General features: G+C 53.4%; 1 long non-coding RNA gene across 1 annotated transcript; it reads left to right on the forward strand.

Annotated features, from left to right (window-relative positions):
- The first annotated feature begins 4,062 nt into the window (after window positions 1-4,062).
- On the forward strand, window positions 4,063-6,070 carry LOC148183059 (uncharacterized). The gene is made up of 3 exons (XR_015773879.1): window positions 4,063-4,188; window positions 4,751-5,369; window positions 5,789-6,070. It is a non-coding gene; the product is annotated as an uncharacterized LOC148183059 (long non-coding RNA).
- The last annotated feature ends 5,043 nt before the right edge of the window (window positions 6,071-11,113 follow it).

Below are 11,113 nucleotides of genomic sequence, written 5' to 3' on the forward strand. Positions count from 1 at the left end.
CCCCACACCTGAGAGCCAAATGCCACCGCGGGAGGAGTGGGAATTCACCTGGCGTGTGAGGCAAAGGCAGGAGCACTTGGAAGAGTCAGGAACAGCATTTTTACACCTCACACGTGTGTGTGTGTGTGTGTGTGTGTGTGTGTGTAGGAAAGGGGAGTGTGCACAGACGTGTGTGTGCACAGAGCAGGGAGGGGCAACTTGGTACAAAAGGCAAAGGTGTAGAATTTGAGGGTTGCCATGGCTACAGGTCAGATGCCTTTGTTCTCGCATCCTGGTGCAGCTTAGGGAGATGAGACGCGCCAGCCTCGGAGCACGAGCAGGCGAGGATGGGGTTTTTAATTGTTTTTCAGATGTGAAGGCAAATAGCTGTACACTTTTTGTATCCAGGTTTGAAAGAAACGGCAGCAAACGAAGGCAAGCTCCAGATTCAGATGGAATTGAAGCCACAGCGAGTCTGGGAAGCTGAGTGGCATCAAGGGAAATGTCCCCATCGTATTGTCATGGTCACAGACAGCCCCTCTGTGGAGCCACAAAGCCACTTGTGTGCGGTGACCCTGGGCTGACACGGAGCCCGATGTCCTCATGCCCAGCCCTGGGTGGGAGTGGGCACCATGCATGGGTGGGAGGTCACGACTGTGCTCCTGCCTTTGGTTTTCCCTTTGAAATCCCCTGTCCAGCTCTCTGCTGTCCCAGCTTATTTGATTCCGAGCTGGAAAGGAGATTTCAAACTAGGATCCATATGGGGCCTGTCAGTTGCGACTGGATTCATTTTAAAGTCCTTGTTAAGTCCAACAAAAAGCCAAAGATTAGAGCTGATATGTTGGCTTTCATCCAGATGCTGATCCTTGAAAGGCTGCCTTGAGACCGCCAAGCGACTCTTTCATTCCCCTCCTTTTCTTCTTGCTCTTCTTCTTCCCTTCTAATTGCTTCCCAAATTTGGGTTTATTGCCACGGGTTTGAAGCCAGGTAATCAGAACCAGGATTGTTTTTCTCTCCATCTCTTTCTGGTACCCATCAGATTCTGGCTCTTTGTTGGCTCAGAAAGTCCACGTTAATTCCTTGACCACCAAGGGCTGGAGCCCTTTGCGATAACGCTCCAAGCCAGCCCTCGGCATTCCTGGCAGCCAGAGAACCACAGCGAGAAGAAAAGCAGCATGGTCCTTGTCTGTCAGGAATGTTTTGTCCTTTTCCCTCAATCCAGGGCTGCAGCTTCCCCTTCCTTTGCCCCTGAGGGGCATTGTCCTGGTAGTGCCACAGCGGATGGGGACATCTGTGAGGGGAAGGGCTGGCACTGAGCACTGGGCTGCGCCTGGAACACGGAGCTGAGGTCACACCCAGGTGATCCAGGCAAGGACAGCAGGAATTCCCATGGTCATTCCCATTGTCCCAGCGGCCCAGCTGCACTGCACTGCTGGAGAGCTCTCCTCCAAGCTCCTCCCTGCTCTGCACATCCCAGCATGGAGTTGTCTCTCTGGGAACAGATAGCTCTTGACAGCTGGGATTGCGAGGGAAGCAGGAGCGGCCAGGAAAAGGAACAGAGCTCCATTAAAAGCTGAGTGCAATCAGGGAAGGAGCGAGGGTGCGGATAAGAGGAAAGGGAAAGGATATTGGTGCTACCTGGTGCCAGAAAGCAGGAAACTGAGCAGAAGCAGAGCTGGGACAGAGCTGGGAACATGTTGTGTTCCAGGATCTCATGGTGGAGACACCCAGCAGAGGCTCCTGCTTTGTTTCTCGGTTGTGCATCTTTGGGAACAGCCCAAATGGAGCCTGGGCCATCCTTGCTGGTCAGTGTTCCTTGTGAAGGGACAGACCCAGAGCTCTGCAGGAGGGGGCCTGAGCTGCTGGAAGCATGAGGAGGGCAGGAAAGGGAGGAGAGCCTGCAGGGCTTGGAGCTGTTGGAGCGGGATGCTGGAGATGGAAGCAGAGGAGGGATTCAGGCTGTGTTGGAGATGCTGCAGCAGAGTGAGCATCACACCCTGGGCGCCTCAGAAGGAGTAAAACAGGTGCCTCCAAGCTGGATCCAGCCCTGTAAAGGTGAAGCCTAGCCAGGCTGGCCCAGGGAATTGGTCCTGGCTCTGGCATGGGAAAGGCCCTCCCCAGTGCATCCCCAAGGCAGCTGCACCCACGGGATGTGTTTGAAGTGTTTGGAACAGCACCTGTGGGATGTGTTGGAAGCATTTGGAAGAGCTCCCGCCAGGGGCTGTGTGGGTTGTGAAAAGCTTATCCCCTTTTGGAGTGTCCATACATTCATTTAAAGGATGAAAATAGGGCCTAACACATCCTGTTAGGGCAGTCCCAATGAGCCAGGAGGCCGAGAGATTCCCAATCCGTGCCATTCCGCATCCTGCACATTCGGAGCAGGCACAGAGACGTGCAACGTGTGTGTGAGAGGCTCCTGAGCCAGGAACAGCTTGAAAAGCCATTCAGGGAAGTATTTACAGGAGCTGAGGATGGAATGGGCCTGCTCTGGCTTTGGTTTCATGGCTGCTTTAACTGCAGGCTGTCTCTCCTGGGGGACAGCACAGAGCAGTGACCCTTTGGACAGCAAGGACACTTGCCACAGATTGGTGCCATGTGGCACCGAGACCCAGCTGGCACAGCTGGAGCGGAGGGGGAGGTGGCACAGTCTGGGGTTGGGTGTGGGTTGGAAGGCAGGTTATTCCTGCACCTTGTCCCACTCATCCCTGTCCTCTTGCCTCAGTCACAAACCAGACCCCAGGAAATTCCCATCCAGTTTCCTTTTCCAGACAAACCATGCAGGTTAATGCTGGAAGATATTTCTTATTTATGGAAACACCTTCTGGAATATTTTACTTTAAAAGTTTTGATTTATCCATGAGGAAACTGCTGTTGGAAGTGGCCATTATCCACAGCATGTCCCATTTCAACAAAAAGCCAAAGTTCTCCTTTTTGGAGCGAGGGGGAAAACACAAAGTTGGAGTGTTTGGTCTGGAGCCTGCTGAACAGCTCAGCTTTGCTCAGGGTTGGCCCCCAGCATCCCTTTTCCTGCTCCAGGATAATGGCAGCTCAGAGGCCAGAGCAGAGACAAGGAATCAGCACGCTGGGAAAACAGCGGGATGTGTGCAAACCGCCTTGGATAAAATCCACAGCCCAGGCCATAACACAACCAAGAACAGCGGAGCTCTGAAGTCTGAGGAATAACATTTCATTTCTCCCCCCATTCCCCCATCGCTTTTTCCAGTCCTGCTCCTACCAGGGCACACCTGGGCTCCAGCCACCACATCCAAGACCCATGGTCTCACCGCAGCCCTAAACCAGGGCTCCAGCTTTGCTGAGGCCAGGCTTTGGCATGCCTGGGTTATTTTAAGTTCAGCCTTTTCTCCTGGCTGTGGGACTGTGACTTTACCAGGAGATCCAAAACTGGCTCAGCTCATCCCAGCTCAGGGAAACACCCCAGAGCCTGGACCAAAGTTCTCTCATTCCCAACTCCCCCAGTCCTGAGATTAGGCAGAGACTCAAACAAATGAAGGCATTTGCTGGAGAGGACAGGAAGCAATTACAGACCACCCTGGAAAGGCAGGACAGGCAGCAGCTTGTGTGGCTGCTGCTGTTTAAACAACAACCACCCCCAGGCCGGCAGGGGCAGGAACATCTCAGAGGAACAATGCTGGAGCGAGGTGCGAGGAGTCCAGAGAGGAGGATTAACACGGAATGCTCCGGCACAAGGGCTCTGCGCTCCTGCTGCGGGGTCAGGAGGGTCCTGCTGGCAGGAGGAGGACAAACAGGATGGGCTGGTGATTCCAAAGGGAGTCAGGAGCTCCTGGTACCCCGCCAGCGGGGGACCCACGCGGGTCAGGGGCAGGGTGGCCTGCAGGATGCCTTTTCCATCTGCAGGGCCATTCTGCAGCAGGAGTTTTGTCTTTGCCATGGAGGGGGAAGCAGGGGGGAGGCATTTCCAAGCTGTTTTCTCCAGGATATCCCAGCTCCGCCTGACAGCTGGTTCCCATTGGGCTCCTGACCAAAGGCAGCCTCCAGCAAGGGTGGGAGTGGGCGGGAGGGGGGAAGGGACCTCCTAATGATGAGGACGAAGAAGAGGAAGGATGAAAGGCCCTGAAATGCGGAGGGTGGGACTGAAGCAGGAGGACACTCGGAGGGAGGGGCTGCAGAGGCTTTGAAGCTCCTCTCTATAGGGAGCCTCCTTTAAACCCTAAACCAGACTGGAACAAGGTGGGGGAGGAGGGGCTGGCTCTCTTTTCCCTCTGAAATATTCCGAGAGGTTGGGACCCCTGCTCAGGATGGGCTGTTTCTGTCCATTAAACATTTTAAATGCTTGTCCATCTCCCGTGGCCTCCCGTCCTTCCGCTCCTTGTGGCAATGGGCTGGGGATGGGAGGTTCCCAAGGATGATGAAAGGATTTAGGGCATAGGGTAGAGGTGACAAGGGCTTGTGTCAGTCACAGCCTTGTGCCAGGGAGCTCTCAAGTGGAGGAGGAGGAGGGAAAAGGGGCTGGTTATGTCCCAAAGTTCAGCATTGGATGGGGAGTTTTCCTCTTCTGTTGGGAATTTCAGCAGGGAGGTCAAGGGGAGGATGGCTGGTGCTGCCTGACTTCCCCTTGCTGCCTGCCAGGAAGTAAAACATCTGGGAAGGGAGTTTTGGGATCGGTGCCGCTGCTTCCTCAGTCCTTGCTCTGGAGGAGCTGCCTCATGGAGGGGGTGGAAGAATCAGCTGCCTCTTGGAAAGCTCCTTCCCCACCCTGCTCCTCCATCCAGGCCCATCTTTTTTATTACAGAGTATCCTGAGCTGGAAGGGACTCACAAGGCTCATCCAATCCAGCTCCTGATGGCCAACTCTCCTCATCTGTAAGGATGCTGGGAGGACATTTCCTCTTCCTTCCCCAAGCAAACCTCTCCCTGGAAAATTGGACTACAGCAGGTTGTTAAATCACATCCAGCTGAATTCAGAGCATCACAAAATACAAAGGCAGCAAAAAAATAAAGGTACGGGGTGACAAAGGGTTTGTCCAGCAGAGCCTGCCTTTGGAGAGCTCAGCAGCATGGATGAGATTATCCCACTGGGGCTGAGCTATCTCGTCCTCAGCTCCTAAGGAGTATGCTCCAAAGAAGTGGATGAAATCTAAACAAGCCTTGCTCTTCCCATTGGAATCAGCAGACCTGGATAAACCCTGTGGATGAACCTGGCAGCTCTGAGTGTTCAGAGCTGTGCTGGGAGCTGGAGCTGGAGCAGGACACCCTCATTCTTCATCCCTCCTCAACTGTAAAAACCCAGAGGAAAAAATACTCGGTGGCTGCATTGTTCCTCCCAAGGTTGTCAGGAAATCAGCGGGAAGAGGCACGCGGGGGACACGGCACAAACAATGGGAGGAGAAAGTTCACAATGACCCTGGGCTGGTGCGTGGGGGCTGTTCCTGATGGGAGGATTGGAGGTTCAGGGTGGTGCTTTGGGCAGTTCCTGTGGGCATCCCAAGGGTCCCTGTGCCCCTGCACTGGGTGTGCAGGGATTCCCAGTGAGCTCCCCAGGCTGCCCCATCCAGCAGGAACCTGAAGCTAAAGGGCACCCAGAGTGTTTCCAGCTGGTCCCTCTCCATCATCATCCAGGGGTGAGGCAGCTGAAGGTGCAGCTCTGACAGGGGATGGTCCAGGCTCCTGGCATCTCCCAAATTTGGGGCACATCACCCCATGGCAGTTAAGTGAAAGCAGTGGATGCAAGGAGGGGAGGGCAGTATTCCCAATTCCCATGCCTTTTCTCTCCCTAGCTTCCCTTCACCTGTTTTATGTCAGACTAATCCCTTTCCATGTGCCTCTCCTAGGGAGAAGCCTCCTGCTCCAGCTGTTTGCTCTGGAACAGGCAGGACGAGTGGGACAGGGATGATTTTGATGGACACCTTCCCTTTCTCCATCCCTGAGCAGCAGCAGGAGAAGGATGGATGGACAGACAGATAGATGGACAATGTGTACTTCCAGCATTAAGCCCCAGCTACCCAAGACCCTACTCTGGAACATTGTCCTGGCCTTTTCCCAAGGGAAAAAGGGCAGAACTGGTTTTGGCTTTGTGAGTCCTCAGGAACAGAGTTTCAATAAATTAAACTCAAACAAATAAGGAAAGAAATCATCTTTAAGTTGCTCCAACAAGGCCAGAGGGTGCAGTGGCCATTGGCAGCTGGATACCTGCCTAGGAATCTGGGGGACAGGAGGATGAGCAAGGGCAGGGCAGAGCAGCAGGAGGTTCTGGAGAGGTCCGGATCCTCCCTCTCCCCTTCCCACCTCCCCATTTCGATTTGGTTTTGCAGTGGGACCTGCAGGTGGCTGTGCCCTGTGACCAATTGGGAAATAGAACTTGATTTTAAGTTAATTAAAACTGCCCTCTGTCTGTTAATCTTCTTGTCAGGTTTTAATTAAGTGCTGATAAAGACTCAGCATGGGGAGGGATTCCTGCTCCCACCTCCTGTGACCCAGGGAACCTGGAAGGGCTGTTGAAGTCATGTTGGGGTGACCCCAGGTCCCAGCTGGTGCTGTTACCCTCCCAAAAAAAGGGGTGGGATTTGATCATTTTCTTCTCTTTCTCCCTCAGTCCCCAGCAGATTCCCAGCACTCTTCCTAGGATGGGTCATGTTCTCAGCAATGGCTGATTTACTGCTCGTGAGCCAGAAAATTCCGGATAAATGTCAGCTCAGAGTAATCACCATTCCTCGCTGTACAGCCAGACTGGGCTGGGAACATCAGGAGTGGGATTAGGGCTCTCCATGAGCTCCTCTATCCCTGTGGATGTGCCCCCTCTTTCTGCTGGAGGTGGGGTAGGAGGAGAAACCATGCAGGACTCTCAAGATCCTCAGGACAGTGAAATCCCAGAATCCCAAAATCACTGAGGTTGGAAAAGCCCTCCATGGTCATTCAGTCCAGCCTATGCCTGATCCCCACCTTGTCCCCAGCCCACAGCACTTCCAAGGCATTCCTTGGAAACCTCCAGGGATGGACACTCCAAACCTGCAGCCCCTTCCAACGCCTGACCACCCTTCCCATGGAGAAAATCTGCCCTTCCTGACACCCACCGGTCCTTGAAGTGAAGGATCTTTACTCTCCTCGTTATTTCAGGAGAACAGGTTGGATCTCAGCATTTCCCACCACGCAGGTGCCTCTCCCATCCCTTTTTCCAATGGCATTTTGCAGCCATTATCCCAAACACTGGCCATTGATGGATACAATTTGCCAAATAATTCCTTGCTACAAATTCCTGTATATATTTCCATGGTGGCATTGACATTTCCCTCTGGAATGACAAAGAAAGGATCTTTTCCCAGTAAAAGCCATTCCATTCTACCTCTGCTGAGCCCATTTTTGGCTGTTTTTTAGGCAGCAGATTTCCCATTCCACACTTGAGTCCCACATAAGCCCTTCCTTGTATTTTTAAGGTCCCCAGCCAAAATTAAGACATTTCCCATTTTAACTTCCAGCACCTTGTAATGCCTTTAAACCATTACAGATATTCCTTGGAATATCTCAGGGCCAGCCCCAGAGCACAAATGGAATTAAAAGTCGCTCGTGCAGAGCCCGAGCCAGGAATTGCTGGGTCAAAGTGTTCCTTGTCCCTCTGGTTTTTGGGATCAGCACAGGTCCAGCACCTGCATTTAGGATCAAGGAGTTATGGAGTGACACTGCTTTTAAAATGACTTGTGACTGTTCCCAGCTCGGGGTGTCCCTGCTGGGATTCCTGTGCCTGCTCCCCAGGATTTGGCAGTTGCAGAGGGGGATTTCTGGAATTGTCTTTCCATTGTGCTCCAGTTCCAGATTCCAGCATCTGAATTTCCCAGTCCCAAGCAGGACTTGTCAATCTCTCAGTTTGTTTTGGAGCTAATGGATTTCGGAAGGTTCCCATCAATCTGTCCTGCTCCTCAGCACTCCTGGGAATGCTCTTGGCTCCTCTGGCCAGCGCAGCTCTGAGAGGTGGTTTCTCCATCCCAGTCACCAAGATTTATTTTGTACAGGCATTTTCATATGCTGAGGGGAAAAAAAGGAGGAAAAGCAACCTGGAATTAATTGTCAGCACAATGGAAGTTGGCATGGCCAGGCTGGGGAGCAAGGGGGGACAATGGGTTATTTCCCACAAATTGCTGTGGGGACAAGCACAACTAGCAGGGACCTAGTGCCAAATCGAATGAATAGGGGAGACTGGAAAAAAATTATGGGAAAAAACATCCCCAGAAAAGTCAAAACCTTTCGTCGTAGTGTTTTCTGCGGTGAATTAATTTTTATTTTGAAGGGACATTGAGAAATCTGCCGGGGCTTGAACGGAGATTTAAAGAGGCAACCCAAGCTCTCCTCAGGGCTGGATGTGGAGCTCGAGCTCATGGACACGATTCCTTCCTCCCTTTTCCCTCTTGGCTGCAGGATCCCAGGATAAAGCCCGTGGTGGGGAGCCCATCCCTGGCTCCATAGTGGGGATGTGGTGGACCTGCCCCATTGCCGTTCCCTGCTCCCAATCCAGCCTTATCTCCCTCCCTCCTGCCCTTGCCCACTGTGTTTATTCCCACCATAAACTTCTCCAGGAGTGACTCTGGCTCTCCTTGCATTTGTTTGGAAACCCTGTCCCCGCTCCTGGTTTATCTCTGGGTGCAGTGATAACAACAACCACCAACCCTCTTTGCTTACAGCACCGGCTCCTTTCAATGTTCCCGTAATCTAAACCAGCCTCTATCTCCTCTTCCTTCCTCTGGAGAAGCTCCCGGGCTGGGAATGGCCAGGCTTGTGCCTGCACTTGGATTCGCCTTCTGCAGCTCCCCTGGAACCAGAGGAAATATCTGGTGCTGAGTTTCTGGGAGATTCCCATCCAGACACAGTGGATGTGGGAGAAAGAATTCCTCCATCCTTGGTTTGAGGTAACTTTTAACACCAGGAGTGGGGGCTGCCCTGGGAAGGAGGCACTGGGATCCTCCCAGCGTGGACAGGTGGATGGGGACACACATGTGACAAGTGGATGGGGACACACATGTGACAAGTGGATGGGGATACATGTGTGACAGGTGGATAGACACAAGTGTGATAGCTGGATGGGGACATGTGTGGTAGGTGGATATGGACACGTGGCAGGTGGATGGACACAGGTGTGACAGGTGGATGGGGACAGGTGTGACAGGTGGATGGGGACACACACATGACAAGTGGATATGGACACACATGTGACAGGTGGATGGGGACACACATGTGACAGGTGGATATGGACACATATGTTGTCACACACATGTGACAGGTGGATGGGGACATGTGTGGCCACGCTCGTGCCTGGCGCTGGGGCTGCCCCAGTGCTGTCCTTCCCGCCAGGGTTGCATTCCCTGACCGCCTGCTGAATTCCTGGGGGGTGTTTTCCCCATTTTCCCTTCCCCCCAGGACAGGGGTGTCCCTCCCCAGCATGGGCATGGAGCACACGGTGCTACTTGGCTGTCACCTCGTCCCCAGCAGGGATGTGAGCGCTGGCAGGCACTGAAGGTCAGCAGAAGGACATCTCAATTATTCTGTGTCATCTGCGAGGAGCTCGGCGCTTGTCAGAGTCCCAGCGGAGAGCAGTGAAACAGTAACTTGGCTGCAGGAAAAAAGGGAGTGGGAAAAAACATCGGAAAGGAAAGAGAGGGGGGAAAAAAAAGCCGGCTGCACAGAAGCTCAGGTCAGCGGGATTGACAGCTGCTGGGAGATATCTCCATTCCCTGTGCCGAAAATAACACCTCCATGGGCTCCAGAGCTGCGTTCCCAATTAGAGATTGGGCACTGAACAGGGGAGAAAAAATTCTCCATGATAATTTCAGAGGAGGGGGAGGAAATGGAAAGCCAGCTTGTGAAGGAAGCCTGGCTCACTGCTTCCAGGAACCTGTTTTCCTCGGGATTGTCCTGGGGGTTTCTCCTCCTCTGGTTCTTATCTCCACCACTCCTTTGGATGCCCTGGGAAATGGGAGGAGGCAGCTGGTGGAATAACTCCAGAGGAGCAGGGGGGTCCAGGCCCTCACATTGGGATATTTTTATTGATTTACTTCTATACATAGGAATATATCTATATCCTTTATCTATAAATATCTATATATTCCTCTATTTTCCAGTATTTGCCACCAGACCTGGTCATGCCTAATGCTCTAGAGGTATCAGCTCCCCTGTCTCCCTCTCTTCACCACCTTGTTCCCAGCCTGGGGATTCAAACATGTCTCTTCCATGTCATCCATCAATGCAAGAGGGACTGGAAAGTGTTTCCAGAGGGAAAAGCCCCTGGAAGCTCCGTGTCCTGGATCACCAGGAGCTGAGTGGGCTGGCCTGGCTGGGAGCACCCACATCTGGGGACCTCCCTGCAGGTGCTACTGCTATAAATTAATTAATGCACTAATAAATGGCACTGGCCATGGTCAGCCAGGGGCCAAGAGGGCTGCCAGGAGCCTGGGGCAGCAGCAGAGGCTGTGCCAGAGCCAGCCTGGGAGGCACCAGCTGTGGAATTCCTGGATGCTGCTCTGAGCAGCTGTGGCTGGACTTTGACACTTGTTCTCAAAGTGAGGTCAGGCTTTCAAAACCCACTGAAACCCCCAAAGCTTGGAAAACCATGATGTCCCTGGGAGTGCTGGTGTATGGGACATGGATCTGCTGGCATTCCAGGGAAAGCTCCTGCTGGCACTTCCCCTGGGGCTGGCGGCTCTTCCAGCCTGGGCAGTGCTGCCATGGAGCAGCTCTTGCTGCCAGCCCTTCCCTCTCCAGGCTTCCCGTGATCCCCGTTTTGCTGGGAATGGGCTCTCAGAGGGGGAGCGGGTGGCTCAGGCTGGAACCGAGTGCTGCTTTGGGAGTGTCCATAGGATGGGGTTTGGATGGGATGGGAAGGTCCTGGCAGCCAGATCCAGCAGAGCTTTTCTCTCCTGCACCGCACCTGACCCCACGTGAATTTCCATCTGGGATTGCAGGAGGAGCCGGGAGCCGTCCTCTCCTTTGATGCTGTCTGTTGGAGAGAGGAACAAAGCCAAGGGCTCACCTGCTTTGGAAGGAGGCTCTGCTCCCTCTCCCCATCCCAGACCTGGAGTCAGGCTCACACATCATAAAGTGTCCCTGCCGTGGCACTGCTGCCCTGGAACACGGAGCTGTTTTATGTGCCGAGAACCAGGAATGTCTGCACGGAG

This window comes from Pseudopodoces humilis, chromosome 15 (assembly GCF_049639895.1).
Source record: "Pseudopodoces humilis isolate 2021_Gansu_Grassland_sample_001 chromosome 15, ASM4963989v1, whole genome shotgun sequence".
NCBI classification, from domain to species: domain Eukaryota; kingdom Metazoa; phylum Chordata; class Aves; order Passeriformes; family Paridae; genus Pseudopodoces; species Pseudopodoces humilis.